At 44.9% G+C, this 21725-nt stretch overlaps 1 protein-coding gene across 3 annotated transcripts in view; it reads left to right on the top strand.

Moving 5' to 3' along the window:
* The first annotated feature begins 2910 nt into the window (after positions 1 to 2910).
* Positions 2911 to 21725, top strand: part of LOC149854596 (uncharacterized) — a 49486-nt gene continuing 30671 nt past the window's right edge. For 2 of the 3 annotated variants that reach the window (XM_090023303.1, XM_090023301.1), the window contains exon 1: positions 2911 to 3034. The gene's annotated coding sequence lies outside the window, so the exon portion shown is untranslated. Of the gene's footprint in view, positions 3035 to 15783; positions 15871 to 21725 lie in introns of all 3 variants that reach the window. The other variant, XM_090023302.1, reaches the window with a different exon arrangement.

Raw genomic sequence — 21725 nt, 5'->3', positions numbered from 1 at the left:
GAACTTTTGCACATTGCCAATCTCTTACTCAAAGGTACAGATATGTAAGATTGTGATTGATGGCAGTCACTCATCATGGTGCCCTGTAACCAGTGGGGTCCCTCAAGGCTCTGTCCTGGGACCCATACTGTTCAACATCTTCATTAATGATGTGGACATTGGAGTTAGGAGTGGACTGGCCAAGTTCGCCGATGACACCAAACTTTGGGGCAAAGCATCCACGCCAGAAGATAGGCGGGTGACCCAGGCTGACCTGGACAAGCTCAGCAAATGGGCAGACGAGAACCTCATGGTGTTTAACACCGAAAAATGCAAGGTTCTCCACCTTGGGAGGAAAAACCTGCAGCACCCTTATAGGCTCGGCAGTGCTACATTGGTTAGCACTACAGAAGAAAAAGACTTGGGGGTCATCATTGACCACAAGATGAACATGAGCCTGCAATGCGATGCTGCGGCTAGTAAAGCGACCAAAATGCTGGCGTGCCTCCATAGATGCTTCTCGAGCAAATCCCGGGACGTCATTCTCCCCTTGTACTCGGCCTTGGTGAGGCCGCAGCTGGAGTACTGCGTCCAGTTTTGGGCTCCACAATTCAAAAAGGATGTGGAGAAGCTTGAGAGAGTCCGGAGGAGAGCCACGCGCATGATCAGAGGTCAGGAAAACAGATCTTATGATGACAGGCTGAGAGCCATGGGACTCTTTAGCCTGGAAAAGCGCAGGCTCAGGGGTGATCTGATGGCCACCTATAAGTTTATCAGGGGTGACCACCAGGATCTGGGGGAACGTCTGTTCACCAGAGTGCCCCAAGGGATGATGAGGTCGAACGGTCACAAACTCCTGCAAGACCGTTTCAGGCTGGACATAAGGAAGAATTTCTTTACTGTCCGAGCCCCCAAGGTCTGGAACAGTCTGCCAGCAGAGGTGGTTCAAGCACCTACATTGAACACCTTCAAGAGTAAATTGGATGCTTATCTTGCTGGGATCCTATGACCCCAGCTGACTTCCTGCCCTTTGGGCAGGGGGCTGGACTCGATGATCTCCCGAGGTCCCTTCCAGCCCTAATGTCTATGAAATCTATGAAAGGTTCTTCTTACATTTGCTGTAAGAGTGAAAAATATATCAGTAATAATCCTGTATTATTTGTGTAGCCTTAGAATATGTGGATGTATTTATGGGCAAATCAGATCATGTTAACTTTTGTGCCTCAAGTTTTCATCAATAAAATGGGGTTAATACTATTCTACTGCCTTGCATATGTGTTCTGAGGATCCATTTAATCATACTGCTGTCATGTAACTAGCATTCAGCAAAAGCCTATAACTATACCTGTAAGAAGCAAAAATTGTGTGTTATTTAAACTTTAATCCAAACTGTGTTGTTGCTTTAATAAAAAATAAGAAGTTATCATTCCTGTCAGTCAGAAACTTGAATGGGGAAATTTCGCTATTTTATTTATTTGACTTTTACTGTAGCAAGTTGAGGTCACTGACTTAGGGGCTAGGGTTTTGCAAACCTGATTTCAAAATCTTGAACTCTGGCCATATTTTTGGAACTGACAATTTGTTCCCATTTGGTTTGTGACCATGGGAGTAGGAAACTGGGATACCAAAGGAGGCTTCTTGCACTCAAAGTAAGATTGTTCTCTATCATAGAAATACAAATTGCTTTATAAAATAGCAGGTCTTTGGCCTTGCTGGTTAGAATGAGGACAGATGGAAGGGACTATTTTATTGCAATTGTATCAGCTGTCCCAAGCCAAGGAAGTTAAGCTGCATCAGTACTTGGGCCTAGTGACATGTTATACGTAGACAGATAAATAGGACACTTTCAGAGAATTTCTAGAGGGTGGTGTAGAAAGTTATGCTGAGTGTTCAGCGGGTGGGACTTTTCCCTTAAAATCAGCTCTAAATCACAAATCTAGTGTCACTGAGCCATTCCATCAACACTTGAAAAATGTAGGCACCTCAATGGCATGGCCAGTAGCCACCCAGATAGGATTAACACTCCTACAAGTTTCTCTCTGAGGCAAGTATATCCTTGTCCTCACTCTATCTTGCCCACCATGACTTAGTTGGAATGAAAAACGGGAGGAGTTGCTTAGTCTAGGAACAATCTTAAACCATAGAGAAAAACCATGGCTAATAGGGCTATGCGAAACAGCACAGTTCTGTTTCACCTTCAGTTTTGATGGTTCGACAAACAGCATGCCGTTTCAAATTTTATTCCGAGTCGAAACAGATGCCTCCCCATTCCTATCGCTAGATCACACGGGGGGCGGGAGGCAGCCCAGCTGGACTACTTCCCCATCTCTGGTGCTAGATCACATGAGAGGAGGGAGGCAGCCCAGCTCGGCTGCTTTCCCATCCCCCACCACATGTTCTAGTGCCGGGAATGGGGAAACAGCCCAGATGGGGTTCCCCTGGTGCAATCTAGCGCTGGGGATGGGGATCTAGCATGGGGATGGGGAGTCAATCCACATGTGTGTCTAGGCTCTTAACTGAAGGCCTCAGGCTTGCCCCCCGGTTACCTAATAGTCCATTCTGGATAAGTATGAAAGATGGTGGGCAGCTTGGCTGCCTCCTACCCATCTGAGATCCGAGTCCCTCCATCTTCCACTCTCCTCCGTAACTTAGTTCCATGGTCTTCTTGTACTTCTTGGCCAGCTCTGTCCTCCAACAGAGGCCAATGTCCTTCAAGCAGCTGGAGCCTGTCATCCGTGTTGAGGAAGTCACTGGACTATGAGTCACCAGCCAGATGTTCTCAGTCAGGGCCAAGCTTCCCTTGGGCCCTGCCCCCAACAGGCAAAGTTTAATTCTCCAAACAGCACTTCCCTTCCTGGGCTCCTCTCCATCCAGCCCAGCTGACTCAGTCTGTTGAGCCGGAAGTGTATATCTGACTCTGTGGAACTTGTTCCGCTTCTGGAAGTAGCAGTGGTCATGGGGGAATCTGGACACTGAGAATGTAAGGGGAAGAGTGTGAGTGGTGCTTCTTCCCCACCTACCCTGGCTGTTCTAGCACATTTCCTTCCCTTAAGCTGTGAGTACCCTTGTTTTTTTTACTTATCTTAAGATGATCCCTTAGGGATTGTTGCTGCAAAGTCTCTTTGTTTCCTGTCTCCGAAATACTCTCCATCTCATGTTGTTGGAAGAGGAAATCCGCAACTATATATTATTTTCCTGGTCAGAATTCAATCTTAAAGTGATATGGCTGGAGAGCCAGTGCTCACCTCATGATTCATGCATTTTCTGCTTTACTGGGCTGCAGCCACTTTAGGGGTGAGTGGTCTGTGATGAGTGTAAATTCATGGCCCAGCAGGTAGTATCTAAAGAGTTCTGTACCCCACTTAATAGCTAAACACTCACGCTCCACTGTGGCATATCAGATCCCACGCTTCAACTATCTGTGTCTGGTCATAAGCTACTGATCTGCGGTCCTCGTCTACCTTTTGAGTTAAGATGGCCTCAAGTGCCATTCCTGAGGCATCTGTCTCTAGGATAAAAAGCCTATTAAAATCTGGTGTGAATAGGACAGGCTCTCTACACAAGCACTTTTTAACTCTCTTGAATGTCTCTTGTGTTTCCTGGGTTCAGGAGACCTCTGACCATTGTGTATCTTTTGTTAAATAAAGGAGAGTGTTAGACCCCAACTCCATGCGGCGCCCAACAACTAGGGACACGACGGTCCAATTACCCATGGATCCTGTTACTCATTAGCCAGAGCAGAGCAGGGAGCAAACACCAGCACACATTGCTCGCAACAGCTTCATTCAGAATGGAGACAGCTTCGGACAAGGGACCTCACGTCATAAGAGACGGGGTCCTGCACCTTGGTTTATAAATATTAACAATTACCCTGCCTTCTTCCACCTCCGGTTCCACCCATTTCTCCTCCCATTTCAAGCTCCTCCTTTGTTTACTTTTTACTTCATTAACAAGTAATTGCCTATGCTTTTCCTTCATTTACATGGTTCTCTGCTAAGGGTGCATGTGTAAGACCATAAACTCGGGTACTCTCGGTCACTTGCTGGTTCTTCCTTGTTCTTTGCTGATTTCAGCACCATCTCCAAGGTTTAGCTCCTGATAATAGCTGGTGGGCTGCATCTTGTTCTTCTTATACAATGGGAGCTAACACTTCTTTGTTTAGAAAACTGCTTGCTTAAGCATTTGCAAAGTTAGTTACTTTCAATATCAGGAGGCGCTACTTCACTGTCAGGGCGGCTAGGATCTGGAGCCAACTTCCAAGAGAAGTGGTACTGACTCCTACCCTGGGGGTCTTTAAGAGGAGGCTGGATAAAGACCTCACTGGGGTCGTTTGACCCCAGTACTCTTTTCTGCCATGGCAGGGGGTCGGACTTGATGATCTGCTTAGGTCCCTTCCGACCCTACCAACTATAAAACTATGAAACTATGAATGTACTGCCATGACTTTATGTTATTGAAGGCTGCTTGGAGGTGTTGTTCAGTGTTTCTTTTCTTTGGCCCTGGGGTCTCTGTTGGTATTTCTTCTGTGAGTTTCCTCCTCCCCTGCAGCTCACACCTTTCCACTCAGATGGTCTGCTTCTGGTTGATCAGCTCTGGAACAGAGTGTTGGTGCCACTCATTCTCTAGGAACTCCCATCCACACTGTTTTTCACAGGAGTATGGCCAGGCTCTCTCACCTTTAATGAATGTACAGCTTAACTATAACTGAACACAAGAAGCTCTGATGGTGAGGGTGAGCAGGACAATGATGCTACCTGCCTCTGGTCTCTTCAGTTCCATGCTCTAGGCTCTCCAGAATGTGTTTTATCCAATGCCAACACACTTCTCCAGGTGCAGGTATAGTCCAGGTGGGCTGGTGCCTTAGACTTGTAGGCGCCCAGCTGTGTACCACATTGCTTCATGAGATCTTCCCTCATGCTCGCTTGGGCCCTGCAAGGTTGACACTGCCCTTGAAGGAATTTCTGACTCCAGGGTCTCTTGTATGTGATGCACTGAGCCCTGGGGGCACCTGAGTTTCCTCTCTCAGTGGGTCCCACAAATCCTTCTCGAATGGCCCACCTCCCATCCCAGCTGCCCTCAGAGTACCTGTCAGCATTGTGGTGAGTGAGCAGTTGCTTGATCAGGCTCAAGTCTTCTGCCTCACCAGCCACAACTCCTGTGGTGTTGCCCTGTGGGGTCAGGCCAACTCTCAGGATCTCAATATTGTGCTGTTAGACAGGAGGGTATGACACAATTGCACAGGTATAAATACACAAATCAATTAGGTCCATACACACACACACACACACGTCTCCAAACCAGCCTAGGCACATGCATACCTATCACCAATTCAAGCACATACACTATACACCCCAAAAGTTAGACAAAAATCAGTTGTCCATACCTGCACACTCAGTACACATACACAGATCACTAATTCATATATCATGCACACAATGACATATATATACACACATACACTCACCAGTTCACACACATACAACCCACCTACACATACACATAGGTAAGTTCCTAACTTGGATGATACGGTAGGTATATGTATGCTTGGGGTACCTGGGATACTTAGGGGAAGGTTAAGATGAGAGAGAGAGAGAGTTAAAGTGTAGGAATTGAAAGTTGCCAGAACTGGGATTAGAGAGAAGCTGGCTGAGGAACTGAAGCTTGGGGTTACTTAAGGTCAGGTGGCCCCAGGGTTACTCGAGGTCACTGGTGCAAGGGGAAAAGCCCAGTGGCAAGGAGGAGACAGCCAGGAAAGAGAGAGAGGCAGAAACCTGGGAGCTTGGGGCTGGAAATGGAGGCAGACAGCCGAGGGATTGGGGTTGGAAACTGAGGCAGGCAGCTGAGAGATTGCGGGGTGGAGGGGCACAGAGAAGCGGTGGCAAGGAGGAGACAGCCAGGAAAGAAACTGAGGCAGAAACCTGGGAGCTCAGGGGAAAAGGCAGTGGGGACAAGGCAATGACGGTGGCAGAGATCAGGGGAAAAGGCAGTGGGGATAAGACAGTGGCAAAGAAACAGCGGGTTTGCAGGCAGAAAGGAGCTCAGGACAGGTGTTGGAAATGGCAGTGAGCCAAAAGCAGGAGAGGGGGAAATGAGACAGAAGTTAGAAGGGCGAGGAGCAGAGATTGGAGCAGAGCCGGAGCCATAGTAAACAAAACCTAACTCACTGGTCCAAATAACAGGTTTATTAAACAGACAACACACTACACAACCCCATGAAGTTATTGGTTCACACACACATGCGCGCGCACACACATACTCACAATGGCAGCAGGAGAAAGAGACTCAGTGCAAGGGTTGGAGTCCAGATAGGGAAGAGAAGCAGAGTCCAAATCCTTGATTGAAGAGTAGGGGGGAGGGTGATAGCTACCTATCTAGGCTGGAAAGGGGTCTTTGTCCAGTAGGTGTTGTCCAGAGGTGGGTCGCCGGCAGGGCCTCTGGGTGGATAGGTGGTGTAGCATGGTGCTGGTCCAGATGGAGAAAGCATCCCAAGGAGTCAGTCTTCACTACCCCTTCTTATGGGGCAGACTACCTATGATCTCCTATGGGGAGGGCAAGTCCAGGCAATATCAGTCCTATTCCAGAGGGTTTCAGGTGTTCTTACTGAGCATGTGCAGCCTGGCACAATGGTGGGTTGCCTCATCTTTTTTTTCTTGAATGCTGAGGGTGGCCAATGGTGGGGTCTTGATCCAGGCATTGGTGTTGATGGTTTGGTCATTCAGATGGAGCTATTTTTAGACTTATTGCCATTGTCTCTCAAGTACCCTCATTCATCTCCACTCATTCAGGAACCAAGTTACATAGGAGGGGTAGGTATGAGTCATAGGTTACACAACAGGGCATGGGGAACAAGATGGAGGCTTGACAAACAAAATGGAAACTTGACATGACTTATGCTAACTTACATATGTAGGCCTAAATCATATCGTACCAGTAAAACACTAATATAGAACAGTAAAAATCAATATAAACATCATAATTATACAATATAAAGAAGGAGAAAAAACAAAACAAATACAACTTGCTACCAAAATAAAATGCTGAAGCTTATTCTATGTCTTAGCTCACATATACTTATCTATAGGGAATAGAGAGGGAGAAAACAAGTCAGAAATAGTTGGAGAAGGGGAGGGAATGCATTTTAAAATAAAAAACAAAACAAAACTGGGGGTTTTGCTACAGTGTCAATACCTGCCACAGGTTCCTGGCCATTGGCAGCTTGTTCTGGTTTGGGAGGTTCTCCTGCCTCAGGCTCTTCTGCTGTAGGCAAGTGTATTCCCAAGCCTTGTGAAAGGTTTCCCCCTGCAGTCATCCAGCTGCCAACTCCTGTGGGGGCTTGCTGGTTCTGTTCCAGGTGTGGGGAAGATATCAGGTAGCACTTCTGGTGCTCCCTTTTTTTTACCTCCCCTGATCTACAGCTAAGGAGCTCCTTTTATCCTAGGAGCCACTCCACACACAGTCCCCCTCCTGGCTGTGTGGTGCTGGCCAGTTTCTCTGCAGACTGGCCACCTGGACACTGGTGCTGTGGTGAGCTTGCTGTGAGCTTGCTACAGCCCACTTATTTAGCCTTAAGCCCCACTGGGGCAGGCTCAAGGCCTGTTTAGAGGACCGGTAAGCCAGGAGCCTCAGACTGAGACTGAGCCCCAGTGAGGAGCACAGGAGCCTAGAAAAAGGCTGAGACACAAACCCAAAGGTTCAAGAGCCCAGGGAAAGGTAGTTTTGGGCCAAAGGGTACATGAGCCCAGAGCAGGCCAAGCTTCAGGGTCCAAGAGCCTGGAGGAGGGGCTGCATGCAGGACTGAGGGTCCAACAGTGCTGAGGAAGACTGAGTAAGGGATCAGAGGTCCAAGGGCCCAATGGGGGCTGAGTGTATATAGAGAAAGATCAAAGAGAACATCCACGAGGCTTGGGGTACTGTATAAGGAAGGGGAAGAAGCCACACCATTTGCCCTTAAGGCTCTTGGTGCCCTGCAGGGGCCTAGTCCGACTGAGAGGGACTTATTAAGCCTGAGGGCTGGTTTGAGGCCAGCAGTGTCTCAGGAGAGACCTAGCAGAAACTTATTAGAATTAGGGCTTATTCTAAGGCCTATTGGCGGTCCCCCCTCAATCAATTTATAATATTTAAGAACAAGGTGTGGCAGGTGAATAATAGGAGGGAGAGTGACGTTAGAGTCTGAGGCAGACAGGACCGACAAAGCCACTTGGGAGCATCACGGCCGCCCTGGTGGCAATGAGCTTGTCACGGTCATCAATATATGCAACCTCACAGTTTTGATGTGCGCTCAACACGAGGTCCATTAAACATTGGAAAGTTGTTGCAGCCCTGTGTAATCCAAAAGGCATTAGTTGAAATTCAAACAGGCCCCAAGGCATCCCAAATGCCGCTTTCTCCTGGTCCTCTGGAGCCATGGTGTTACAGCCCCACAGGACTAAAGGATCATTAAAGCATAATTAACACAATGTAAATGTGGAATATGTCATACACAGACAGCTTAACTTAATCAAAATCTAACTTTATTAACACACTAAATGTATTAATAGTTTCTACATAGACAGAAAAACACATAGTTCAGTGGTCTCACCCAGCTCCAGACGTTATCTCTACTGCACAGAAAAGGCGGCCAATCAGTTCCTGAAGTAGAGGGTAGTCATCTGTGGATAATGGTTGTTTTCTCAGTTCAGATGTTGTTGGATGACGATACACACCCAACTTCCTTGTTACCCTGCCTTTTATACTTCTTGTTTTGATAACTCTTTACTTCTGATTACCATTGATTGGTTTCCCTGAAGTCAGCATACTGTCCATATTTTATCCTGTCAGCATGTTCCTTTGTTCAACAGACCCATCACAAACACACCTCCTTATTTGGTCTTTTTTCCAATGTCTTAATTTGGGCATGACCTGGACTCCTAATTTGGTCTGTCCATCAACTCTGGAAATTCCTAGGGCTCTGCCATTGGGCACTGTGCAATTGATCCCTTTTTTATCATCTTTCATTAACATATCCAATCATTTCATCCCTCTGTTTCAGTCGGTTAGTGCCAAATTTAGTTAATTTAAGCTAGTAACAAGGCCTACATTTCACATGCTATGTTGATAATGTTTGAAGAACATAAACTGCTTCTCACAGTGATAAGAAAAGAAAGAAACAACGTGAAAGTGAGCTCAAGGCAAGCTCAGAATGCAGAAGAAAAGTTAAAATAATACGGCTATACAAAAACTTAAGCAATGGTTAAAATAGGCTGAATATAAAAGAAAAATTCAAATAATTATAAGTCACCACTCAAGAAGGTGCAACAAAGCTAAATATAATAAGCTACCCTAACAACCTCCTCCTTGATGGCTAGGGTCACCTATGCCATCACTGCATAGAAGTCAGTCTGGTAATGAAACTCTGCTCCTGCTGCTCAAGATCTGTATGGGTTGCAGCAATCAGCTGTTCTCTTCATGCAGTGAGTGATCGTTTCACCCCAGGTGTGCCTGACGTCTTGCTGATGGAACTTGTCGTAATATAAGTCTTGCAGCTGCTAAGCTTGATAGCTTTTTAGTTTAAAATATAACTATTTCATACACATGCAATAGCATTTGAACAAAAAACGAAAATAACAGTTGAATGTAGAATTAGATTAAGAAATCCCAGTTTAACTCCATCCAAGTAAAGTTTCCCACCAATAATTTTATTCAGTATTCTGGACCTTTTCTAATACTTGGTACTTCTTTTTTGTTACGTTTAATCTGAACCACGGTTTCTTAGTTGTATTTGTTAATAGACTGGAGTACAGTTTGTAGATTAGGGTGAGATAAAACTTGTTGCAAAAGTGGCAAACTCTAGTGGCACTGGGTTTATATCATGATATAGCCATGGCTTAACTTGGATAGACTGTACAGTCCACTTAGGCACAAAATAAATAAAATCACAACCACTAATCAATGAAACATTACTAAAGCATTTATTAATAAAAAATACCAGATATAGAATGTATTTGATTAATTAAACATATGGGCAATGGGTACATACACAAATACATCCTTTTTCAGCATATACAATACCATAATTGTTTTCACCACCTAAATCAAAAATAGTGTGTTGAGCTTCATGTTGTTCATACACGCATTTTATCTTGTGCTTGAAGATTCTGATCCTCACACACATGCCCCAGATTCTCATGAATTAGACATCTCTTGATATTAATAGATATTAATTAGACATCCCTTGATATAAATGCCCAATGATGATGGTCACAGGGGTATATCACAACACCTTTACTTACTCCAAGACCCACATATACCAGTGGATATATAGTATTACAAAAATCGGCACTAACAATAAGCACATGAGCCACAATTTAATGGTTTAGTTCAATGTAGGTAAAAGAGATTAACTTTTACCACATGGAAAGGTCTTTTTCTCCTTGAGTGGGATTGTTCCAAACAATTTTTCTTTCAGGTCTATTGGCGAAAGGCCCTGAAGGCCAGAACAGATAAACTGAATGACTGTGGCTTGGCTTAAAGCTTAAGCCTGTGTACAGGCCAAGACTAGAGTAACGTGGTACCAAATTAATTTATCAGTTGCTGCATCTATAATTTGGTAGTCGTCTTCTTTAATTTGTTGGAGTACCAGCAGGATGTCTCCTACTAGCTGTTCCCCAATTCCCAAGTGTGACAATGAACTCATTAAAGACGTCTCTATTCTTTGCATCTCATCTGTAGCATAGCTTAGTTCAGTGGTCTCCAAACTTTTTTGATCGTGCACCCCTATCAGTAAAAAATTTTTGAGCATGCACCCCCAATATATGTATATTTATATAAATATACATCTAAATAGAAGTTCTAATATTTTCTTCCCACACCCCAATGGATCGTCTTGTGCACCCCACTTTGGAGACCACTGGCTTAGTTTTATTAGCTAAGGCTTCAGTGTTAATTTTGTCCAAGACAGCTGCTCCTAATCCAACTCCACTCAGGCCAGTTGTAATATCTCTTCTTTGCCTACAGGTATACACCTGTGTAGTTTTAATATACCTTAAGTCCAGCCAGTGCCTCCAACCTTGATGGCTTGTCAGAATAAAAAAGGGACACTTTTTAGCAATCATTACCACGTTTCTCATACATAACTATAACAAGTGAATACCCTGTGAGGTCCACAGACACTGCATTTGATTTATATGAGGTAACCAGATAGGATGACCCAAATAATTTGCTAAGAAGGAGTTAAATATGTAAAACTACTGCATTCAAGTTGAGAGGGCAGAGGAAATTTTCCATCCATAGCAAACACCTGGACAGGAGCATCTTTTAATAAGGAAATTAAATGTGATTCCTAAAGTCCTGTTACAATATGTTTTATAATTTCTGCTCTTGGGACCCAGCCAAAACCATACATTAATACTACTGAACACCATGGTCCAGCTTCATGGAAAGAAGGTGTGCTACCTTTAGCTGCTCTTGAAGTCGAATAAAAACTCAGCAGTAGAAAGAATTAAAAGACTAACTTTGGAAGAAGAGGAGATAAAATTACTTTAAACAGTTACAGTGGTATAGTTCCCCTCTTCACCCATCAAAATAACATTATCCCAATCAAATATGACGTAGTTTTATTTTGCTTGATCCTCTTGAGCAGGTCCCTCTTTGGATCACAGAACATATTATGGAACCATACACATTTAGAGCTTCCTACCACCACCAAGATTGTATCTGACATTCATCGACTCTGCAGGTTCTTGTTTTCTTTAAAGCAGTGGGTTAATGAAGTTTTACACATGCATCCTGGTATGTTGGTATCATAAATAGCATCTAAATACCAACAAGATTCTTTTTATAGCCTTAGAAACATTCCATCAGGAGGTTTGTTAAACATATGTACATTACCTCTTGAAAAATGCCATTTTGCTAAACAAGTGGAACTCACAACCTAAAATTCCCATATGAATTGCTGCCATTCATTCCAAATATTAGGACAACTTTCCAGTTCAAGCCGGACAGATCTGTCCTGGTTTGGGAGCCAAATTCAATTTTTAGATGGGGTATTACCAATGATTTCCATAATATTCAAATAATATCCATACATATTTAAATCACCAAAAACCGAAACACCACTTAACAAGACAGACGTACAACATGAAACAAACAAAACAATTGTTATAGCAGTTAAGCCATGGTAGAGACAAGGAAAACACTGGTGACCCTGCTGACAACACCAAGGCCTCGTGGTCTATCAGCTACCTTTGCCACTGGATTGAATTTTCACCTTATTGTTTCTGCAAAAGAAAACAAACACACAAAACCTATCAAGGAAAACTCCTCGCAGTGAAATATTATTTATATTTACAGAGGTGACGTGCAGTGGCAATACGTGCATCACTGCAATCCTTGGGGTGTATCTTGTATACATTTGAAACAACAAGAATTATCCATATCTATTAATTGTTTTCAATGGCCCATTGCACCATTCTGGCAATTGGAGTTGGGACCTTTACACTTTTTCTTAAATGTGAGATCACGGGATGCCAATACCCTTATTTCAATTTCAGCCACATTGCTATCTTAAAGATGAGTTTTTCCCTACCTAAATACAATTACTTTAAATCACCTAGGCTCACCACATTTTATTTTCTTTGAGCTTGCCTAGTAATCACTGCCACCTGCTGCCATTCTTTTCCCTTACTAGTTGCTTCTCATCTGACTATTCCAGAATCCTTCACTTCAGTCATTTTCCTCCTCCATATACATTTTTTTCTTTGCCCTGATGGGCAGCCATATAGCTAGTCCCATAACCCCTAGGTACTTTACCTCCTTGACTACCAACTGTGCCTTAACTCTATTAATCTTGAATCCTGTCTCCTCAATCACCTGCAATACTTTTATCATAACCTTCATAACTTACTTCTATCCTTGTCATGCATCAGTATGTCACCTACGTATGACAATACACAACTTTGACTATCTGGAGAAAGCTTCCCATATCCTCACCACATGTGCACAACATTGGTGGGACATTGTGAAATCCTTGGGGTACTTGGGTAAAACATTACTGTCGTCCCCTGAATGTAAATCCAAAATTATACAAGCACTTTTGTGCCAAGGAAATACAAATACATAAGTAAATAAAAACTGCATTAGCCAAATTCAGTACTGAAAACCATTCCACCCCTCCTGCTATAGATGCTAGAATTTCAGGGTATTTTGCTACAAGAGATGCTGTGGCAGTTGTTATTGCATTCAGAGCTCTGAAGTCTATCTATTGTCAGTTTCCAGGTTTTCCTGTTTGCCTTCAGAACAGACCAAATCAAGGAGTTACACACACTTAGCATCTATACTATCACTCCCTGACTTAAACTATCTATTGTGAGTTATAATCCTACTGCAGCTTCTAATGAAGATTTACACTGCCTTTGTGGGGGAGGGTTTGGTCAGTCAAAACATATGCCTGTATCCTGCCACATTTTAACTCATTTTCTGCCAGAATCTTAGGAAATGCCTTCATCCATTTATCCTAATTAACCCTATCAATTACAGCAAGAGCCTTAATAGCTGCACACTGAATTTTCATAAACACCCTTTTTTTTGCCTTAACAAGCTGTTAACACTTTCCTTTCTAGGATAGCCACACTATTCTTGGAAGGAGGGGGAGATAAGCAAAGACATTTCTTACCCCCCATTACCAATGAGAGTGCACACATTTACACTTCCAGCAGCCCCTCTGCCTTGCAACACATGTACATTAGCAATGAACCAAAGCAACCAAAAGAATGAGCAGATGTCTGTTTCACATCCGCTGTCCCTGATCTCAGGGTAGGGCTGAACCTTTTCTGCTCTTCCTTTAACTGTGTCCGAGATCCCTGAAGCTGCGTTGCCGGGATAACATTTTGGCTTGCTATAGCCTGCACCTGTAACTTCCAATTGACTGTCTCTAGAGCAAACGCACAGCACTGCTCCTGACACTCTGTTTTACACGGTGGCAAAGTGGGACTCCCCAACTAGCCATAGTGCTAGTTGCCCCACTTGCCTTTGGGCATGCCCTGCACCTGACTCGCTTGCCATGCCTTGTTATTAATTAATGAATCAATCTTAATTAGGTGGGAGGCTGCCCATTTACTGCCCCGATGCCAAAGGGCACTACCTCCGGCTCCGTACCTCCCCTGCGCTGCAGCCCATGCCTCGCAGATGGCATCCGGATGTTACCATGCTCCTGGCCTACCACCAGGGCAAGCTTAGGCCATGTTGTCAGGCCTCAATCACGCGCACAGCCATACTGCCCACCTCTTACTCGGGCCTCAGTCACTCTCCCCTCTCAGAGGGTCTCTTTCATCTGTCGACAACTTATTCTGCCTTGCTCCCTCTTGGAGTGGGCCCCTTAGGCCATAGGCTTAGCTACTCCATCCTTTGGGTGCAGACATACCGTTTTTTGGGCCTCTCCCGTAACGCTCACTGGGGTAGTGGCCAGCCAGTTACCTGACCGGATCTAAGTATGCTTGGGCCCCTTCCACGACAACACTATATATATGTGTGTGTGTGTGTGTGTGTGTGTGTGTGTGTGTGTACTGGGGCCTCAGTCCTTTGGTTCTTCTTCCCCCTTTACTGGGGCTCCCCATCTCTGTCCCCTTTACTCAGGGCTCCACACCACCCCCTTCACCTGGGGCTCCCCCCTCACTGGGGTCCTCATTTCTGCCCCCCTCACTGGGGCTCTACACCGCCCCCTCACTTGGGGCCACGGGGCTTCGCTCCCCAGTGGGCTCAGGTGGCCTCAGCCGTGCCTGGCCCCCAACTACCTCCAGTGTTACCTAAACCCACCCAAAGGTGATGGCTAGGGTTAACGCACCCCTACCTTCCTTTCACCAGGGTGGTCATTGGCCAGCATTTCCTGGGGGCTCCCGCACCACTGAGAGCCCCACAAGGGCACCCAGCAGAGTGCGGTTTTAGGTCATGCCCAGAACCAGGAGCCTCCTGACCATCCCCTACAGCTCCTCCCTTACCTCCCGGTGATACCTGCAGCCTTGCAGCCAGGCGATGTTGTTGCCTGGGTTTTCAGCAGCAAAATGCCCTGTTTATATGGGCAGGCCTGAATCCAAAATGGCTGCCCTCATCAGGCACCTGCTGGGTGCTGGCTTCAGGTCCTTAAAACGGCAGGCACAACCAGTGCCCTGCCACATACACAAACATGTTAACAATCTCTGCAAAGCAGTCGTCTTCTTAGGCTCTGCTCCTATCTTTCTATCATACCTTACTTAACCCAAACAGAACACAGCATGTACTCTTGTCCAAACCATGGACCGCAGACACTCTCCAAGATCAGGTTGCAACCCTGTCTTCCCTGAAGTTGCTGTATCTCTTCTGGCTGTAAAGCAGTCATTCCTAAAGTTCCATTCTTACTTTTTCCACCTGGCCTATCCTTTTGTATTACATATTTCTCCTGCAACTTTCACTCTCCTATTAACCAGTGAGTTCTCTAACTCTCTGTTATAGGCTTGCAGTTACAAATGATTTGGGGTTAATTATAACTGTCTGGAACCCATTGCTGTTGCAAAAATGCTGATCAAGGCTCCAGCATTAATCAGCATTAGGGGTTTTTTATATTTCCTTTTTTTTCCACTAAGGCTTGAATGGTTGGGCACCCCTACTAAAAAAGACTTATCCTACTAGCCCCCTGGGTGCTTGGGAGTAAGGCATTCCTTCCCTATTGTGAAAGCTGAGTTGACCAATCTTGTAGCCAAATGAGCTCTGTCAATCTCTGCATTATCGTTCTCTCTAACGTCCTACATTTATTCCTTAACTTATTCCTCTCTTCTGCTCCTGTCTTTTGTATAACAGCTCTAGACTTCCATGGACCAACCTCCTTACTTCTTACCCACTGAAACAACAAACTCTCCTGCTCTTTTTCCTTGTCCAGCCAAAAAGGTAACCTTCCTTTTTTTTATAAAATGAAGCCTCTAGAGATCTGTCCTGTAAAAGGTTGTGATCCTTAACTATAGGAACAGACAATAAATTCCCATTGTCCCACTCTGCAAAAGGTTCCAGTCCTTAACTAGAGGTGAGACAAAAATCCTGTGTCTCCTCATGAGGCTTGAATCTATGTCTCCTCTTGAGATTGAATATCATATGTATTCCCAACAACAACTTTGCGTTCATGAATAGGTTAATAAATCATGTCTTTGCCCACATTCTGCACCAATCTGGTATGCCTCCTTAGTGCTAAAGGATCATTGAAGCATAATTAACCCAGTGTAAACATAGAATATGTCATACACAGGCACCTAAACTTAACCAAAATCTAACTGTATTAACACATTAAATGCATTAATAGTTTCTACATAGAGAGAGAGAGAAAAACACTTACCCAATTTTTACCCAACTCACCCACTTTCACTCAACCCTAGATGTTATCTTTAGTTCACAGAAAAGGTAGCCAATCATTTTCTGAAGTTGAGGGTGGTCGTCTATGGGTATTGGCTGTCTTTTCAGTCCAGATGTTGTTGGATGACAACACACACCCAACTTCCTTGTTGCCCACCTATTATACTTTTGATGGCTCTCTGCTTTTGGGTACCATTGATTGGTTTCCCTGAAGTCATCATACTGTCTATATTTTATCTTGTCATCCCTCTGTTTTAGTTGGTCAGTGCCAAGTTCAGTTAATCTGAGCTAGTAACAAGGTCTTCATTTTACACACCTATGTTGATAATGTTAGAAGAACATAAACTGCTTCTCACAGTGATAAGAAAAGAAACAATGTGAAAGCAAGCTCAAGGCATGCTCAAAATACAGAATAAAAGTTCAAAGAATAATAGGGCTATACAATTATGGAAGCAATTGTTAAATAAAGGTGAATATAAAAGAAAAGTTCAAACAATACTATAATTCACCACTCAAGCAGGTGCAACAAAGTTAACTATGACAAGTTACCTTAACAATGGAGATTTGCCAGTATCTTTTTGTCAAATCTGATATCATGATATACCATACTTGCCCAGTCCTCTCCACCATTTCTTTGACTTGGGGGATTGGGAAAGCATTGAACTTCACAACTGCATTGACCTTCCTAAAGTCCATGCAGAGTCTTAAAGACCCATGCAGCTTATGAACTACCACCAAAGGGTTCCACCTTTGACTCTAGGACTCCCTAATGACTCTGTTGGCTAGCATGTGCGTAATCTTTTGCTACAATGTTTCTTGGAGCCCCTGTGGAAGATGTCTCCAATGCTCACAGATCACTATTCTTGGTGGGATGTACATATAATGTACAACTCCAGTTCTTCTCGGAAAAAGTTTTGAAACTCCTCCACCATTTGAGCCAATTGCCCCCTTTGTTCTATAGTCAGGTGCTCTTCCATCTGCAGAATCCCGGTCTTTTGTCCCTTGGGAGTCTCCTCAATTGATGGGCCCGCAAGGTTGGATTCTGGATCCAACAACCAACTTTCTTGTCCATTCCATTCCTTCAGCAGGTTTATGTGGAATATCTGTTTCTCCCAACATTGCCCTGGGTGGAGGACCTCATAGTCTACTGGTTTGACCCTGCAAGAAATCTCATGGGGGCCTTGCCATCTGGCCAACAACTTGCTATTTCAATCCAGTGACAATAGCAATACCTTGTCCCCTACCACAATCTTCCAGGACTTGGACCTCTTATCATAGGCTCCTTTCTGTCTCGCATGTGCTTCCTGTAAATTCTCCCTGTTGTACCACTTGTACAACTGTCTGTTGTACCATTTGTAGTTCGTTCTGCAATTTTTCTAAATGACTGGTAAGTGTGGTGCTTGAAATATCCTGCTTTTCCCAACCCTCACAGACTATGTATAACAATCCCTGGGGCTGATAGCCTTATACTAATTCGAAGTGGGATAATCAGAATGATGCTTATAGAGATTTCTGACTCATGAACAGGAGGGGAAACAGGAGCAGGTCCAGGCTTTTGGGTTTCTCTGTATGGCCACCCTCATCATTTTTTTCAGTGTCTTATTGAATTGTTCTACCATCCCATCAGTTTGTGGATGGTAAGCCTTAGTTTGTAAGTGTCTAATAAGAAGCATCTTACAAAAGCCTTGCAATACACCCAACATGAAATTTGCCCCTTGGTCAATCACTATGTCTTTGGGTATCCCCACCCTAGCCACCCTTTTCATTAACTTGGTGCCGTAACAGATTGTAGTGGGACAGCTTTTGGTAATCGTGTTATGTAGTCTATAATGACCAAGTTGTATTGATATCCTGAGCCACTGTTAGGGAAAGGCCCTGTCAGGTCCATGGCAATTCAATCGAATGGCCATTCAATTATGGGCATAGGCATTAAGGGGGCTCTTTTAGGGAGGATCTGCAAGAACTTCTGGCACACTGGGCAAGTCCTGCAAAATCTCTCCACTTCCTTATATATACCCAGCCAAAAAAACCTTTTCAATAATTGAGCCTCCATTTTATCCTGACCTAGGTGTCCCCCGTAGGCAAGGCTATCCGTAGGAAATCCCCGCAGTATCATCTAGAGAATACTAACTGTGATTTCTTCACCTTCCCTTGCCCCTTTTACTACCCTATATCATTTCAGGTTTATGAATCTCATCATTCCAATGGACCACATTGCCCTTATAGACGTGGCAAAAAGCTTCCTTTTTCGCATGATTCTCTTGGAACTGCCTTTGTCCTGTTAGTTGTTCCAAATCTATTTCTTCATCTTCCTCCTCCTCTTCTTTGGAGTGACCAGTCATGGCCTTGGTGTTCCCTTTCTCCTTCCTCTAGAAACATGGGTTTCCTGTTCCTCCAAGACCTGTTGGAAGACTGTCTTAAGCTCCACCCATTTGCACCCTAGGATCATTGGGCATGGCAGTTGGTCAGCCAATCCTACGGGTATCTCAACCAATTTTAATGTCACTTCTGAGTTCTGGGGCTGGTGCCTCCACACCCGTTGTTGGGTCCTCTCCACTAGGTCTCCAATAAATTGCTCTAGCGCAATGGTATCTATTACTTCTGCCAATGGTTGGGTCTCTGGCTTAAGCCACCATTAGGCTAACTGTCTCAGAGACTGCAGCAGAACCCTAGGCTGCTTCTCCTCTTGACTCTTTCTAGCTCAAAACCATATGAGGTAACTCTCGGTAGAGACTTCCATCTGGTAGAGTATAGCTTGTTTTTGCTTCTTATGGCCCCCCAGCCTCTTCACATGTCAGTGCCCTATAAGCTGCCTGGGCTCTACCCATTAACAAAGGTCCTAATTGCTAGGCCCAGTGCTCAGGGGCCCAACTACTTACTAGCACCAATATTTCAAAAGCACCTCAATAGGCCTCTGGATCATCATCACAGTCCATTTTAGGCATTCTAAACCCCTCTACAGGCCCCATCCTTATGCCTTGTTGCAATTCCAGTTTTTCATTCAGCATCTGTTGACAGCTGAACAAGGTGCTGTGGGCTGCCTGTTCTTCAGCTGTAGCTCATAAGGTTTCCTCTATCTGCCTTTGCTGTCCCTGAAAAAGCTGAATCAGCAGGTCTTGTACCTGTGGCATGGCAGCACCTTGTGCCAGAACTGCTTCTTCCTTTTCCATTTTGTTCTAAAGTTTCGGTGGGCCTCTGCATTTGTTAAGAAACTTTCCCAGCCAAAGGACCAAATATGTCACCAAGTTGCTGCAGCAACCTTTGAAAGGTGTAGGCACCTCAGTGTCACAACTAATAGCCACCTGGATACGGTTGACACTTCTGCAAGTTTCTCCCTGAGGCAAGCGTATCCCTGTCCTCACTCTATCTTTCCTGCCATGACTTAGTTGGAAAGAAAACAATAGGCTAACAGAACGCAACATTCTGAGAGATAGCCAACACGGCTTCATTACGGGTAGGTCATAGGTGACCAACCTCATTTCTTTCTATGACTAGGTGACACGTCACCTGGACAGGGGAGGAGAGGCTGATGTCATGTACTTGGATTTTCAAAAAGCCTTTGACTTAGTCTCCCATGATGTCATCATGGTAAAATTGGGGCTATGGCCTTGACAACCTTGTAGTCTGATGGCTGGAGAACTGGCTCCGCAGTTGGACCCAGAGAGTGATTGTTGATGAAACTGAGTCAACATGGTGCAAAGTGACCAGTGGTGTCCCCAGGGTTCAGTTCTCGGACCAGTACTCTTTAACATATTCATAAATAATCTGGATTTGGGTGTCAGAAGTGGACTGGCTAAGTTCGCAGACGACACCAAATTATGGGGAAATGCTGTCACTCCAGAGGATAGGCTGGGGATTCAGGCTGACCTGGATAGGCTTATAAGGTGGGTGGATCAAAATCTGATGACATTCAACATGGAGAAATGCAAGGTACTCCACCTCAGGAGAAAGAACCCACATCATACCTATAGGCTCGGCAGTCCTACACTCACTAGCAGCACCACAACTGAAAGAGACTTAGGGGTCATGATTGACTCCCAGATGAACATGAGCCACCAATGCGATGCCACAGCCAGCAAAGCAAATAAAATCCTGACTTGTATCTGCCAATGCATCTCAAGCAAGACCCAAGATGTCATCCTCCCTCTTTATTAGGCCTTGGTGAGGCTGCAGCTAGAGTACTGCGTTCAATTCTGGACTCCACACTTTAAAAAGGACATGGAGAAGTTTGAGAGAGCCCAGAGAGCCACACACATGATCAGAAGTCAAAAGAGCAGGCCTTATGAGGAGAGGCTGAGAGGCATGGGACTCTTCAGCATACAGAAAAGTAGGTTCAGGGGGGGACCTGGTGGCAGCCTATAAGTAGATAAAGTGTGTCCATCAGGATCTGGGAGAACATCTGTTCACTATAGCACCCCAAGGGAAGACAAGTTCAAACTGTCACAAACTGCTGGAAGACCGTTTTACACTAGACATAAGAATTTTTTTTTTCACCATCCGAGTCTCCAGAGTCTGGAATAGACTCCTCTCAGAAGTGGTGCAAGCACCTACTCTGGACACTTTCAAGAAGTGTTTGAATAATTATTTTGCTGGGGTCATCTGACCCAGCTGACTTCTTGCCCTTTGGACAGGGGGCTGGACCTGATGATCTCATGAGGTCCCCTCAAACACTAATGTCTATGAAATCTATGAAAAACAGGAGGAGTTGCTCAGCTGGGGAACAGTTTTAACCCACAGAGAAAACCATGGCTAAACATGGCTGGTCCCTATCTGGCCATAGGTAGTTAGAGCCCTACAGATCAAAAATGGTAGCTCCTCCAGCCCCTACACTCCTACTTCAAACCTCCATATGTCTTATTATAGTCCTAAACCACTGCAAGGGCATACATCAGCCTGGCATCAGGATACACAGTTGCATGTGTGCCTGGGCTCTTATCTGAAGGCCCAGGGCTTCACCCCTGGGATACCTAATAGTCCATTCTGGGTAAGTATGAAAGATGGTGGGCAGCTTGGCTGCATCTCACCCATCCGAGAGCCGAGTCCCTCCATCTTCTGCTGTCCTCTGTACCTTAGTTCTGTGGTCTTCTTGTACTTCCCGACCAGTTCTTTCTGCCAATGGGGGTCGGCATCCTTCAAGCAGCTGAAGCCTGTCATCCCCACTGAGGAAGTGACTAGACTATGAGTCCAGTCAGGTCTGTGGCTTCCCTTGGGCCCCTGACCCAACAGGGGAAGCTTACTTCCCTGGACAGCACTCACCATCCTACCAACTTAGTCCTTGCAGCTGGAAGTGTGTGGCTGACTCAGCGGAGTTTATTCTGCTCCTGGTAATAGCAGCGGTTATGGGGGAATCTGGATGCCAAGCAGGTAAGGGGAAGGGTGCGAGCCATGCTTCTTCCCCC

Source organism: Crocodylus siamensis, chromosome 12, assembly GCF_052110815.1.
Source record: "Crocodylus siamensis isolate JL-2025a chromosome 12, ASM5211081v1, whole genome shotgun sequence".
NCBI classification, from domain to species: Eukaryota; Metazoa; Chordata; order Crocodylia; family Crocodylidae; genus Crocodylus; species Crocodylus siamensis.
The sequence above is the reverse complement of the archived record's forward strand: the minus strand, read 5'-3'. Positions and strand labels throughout refer to the sequence as shown.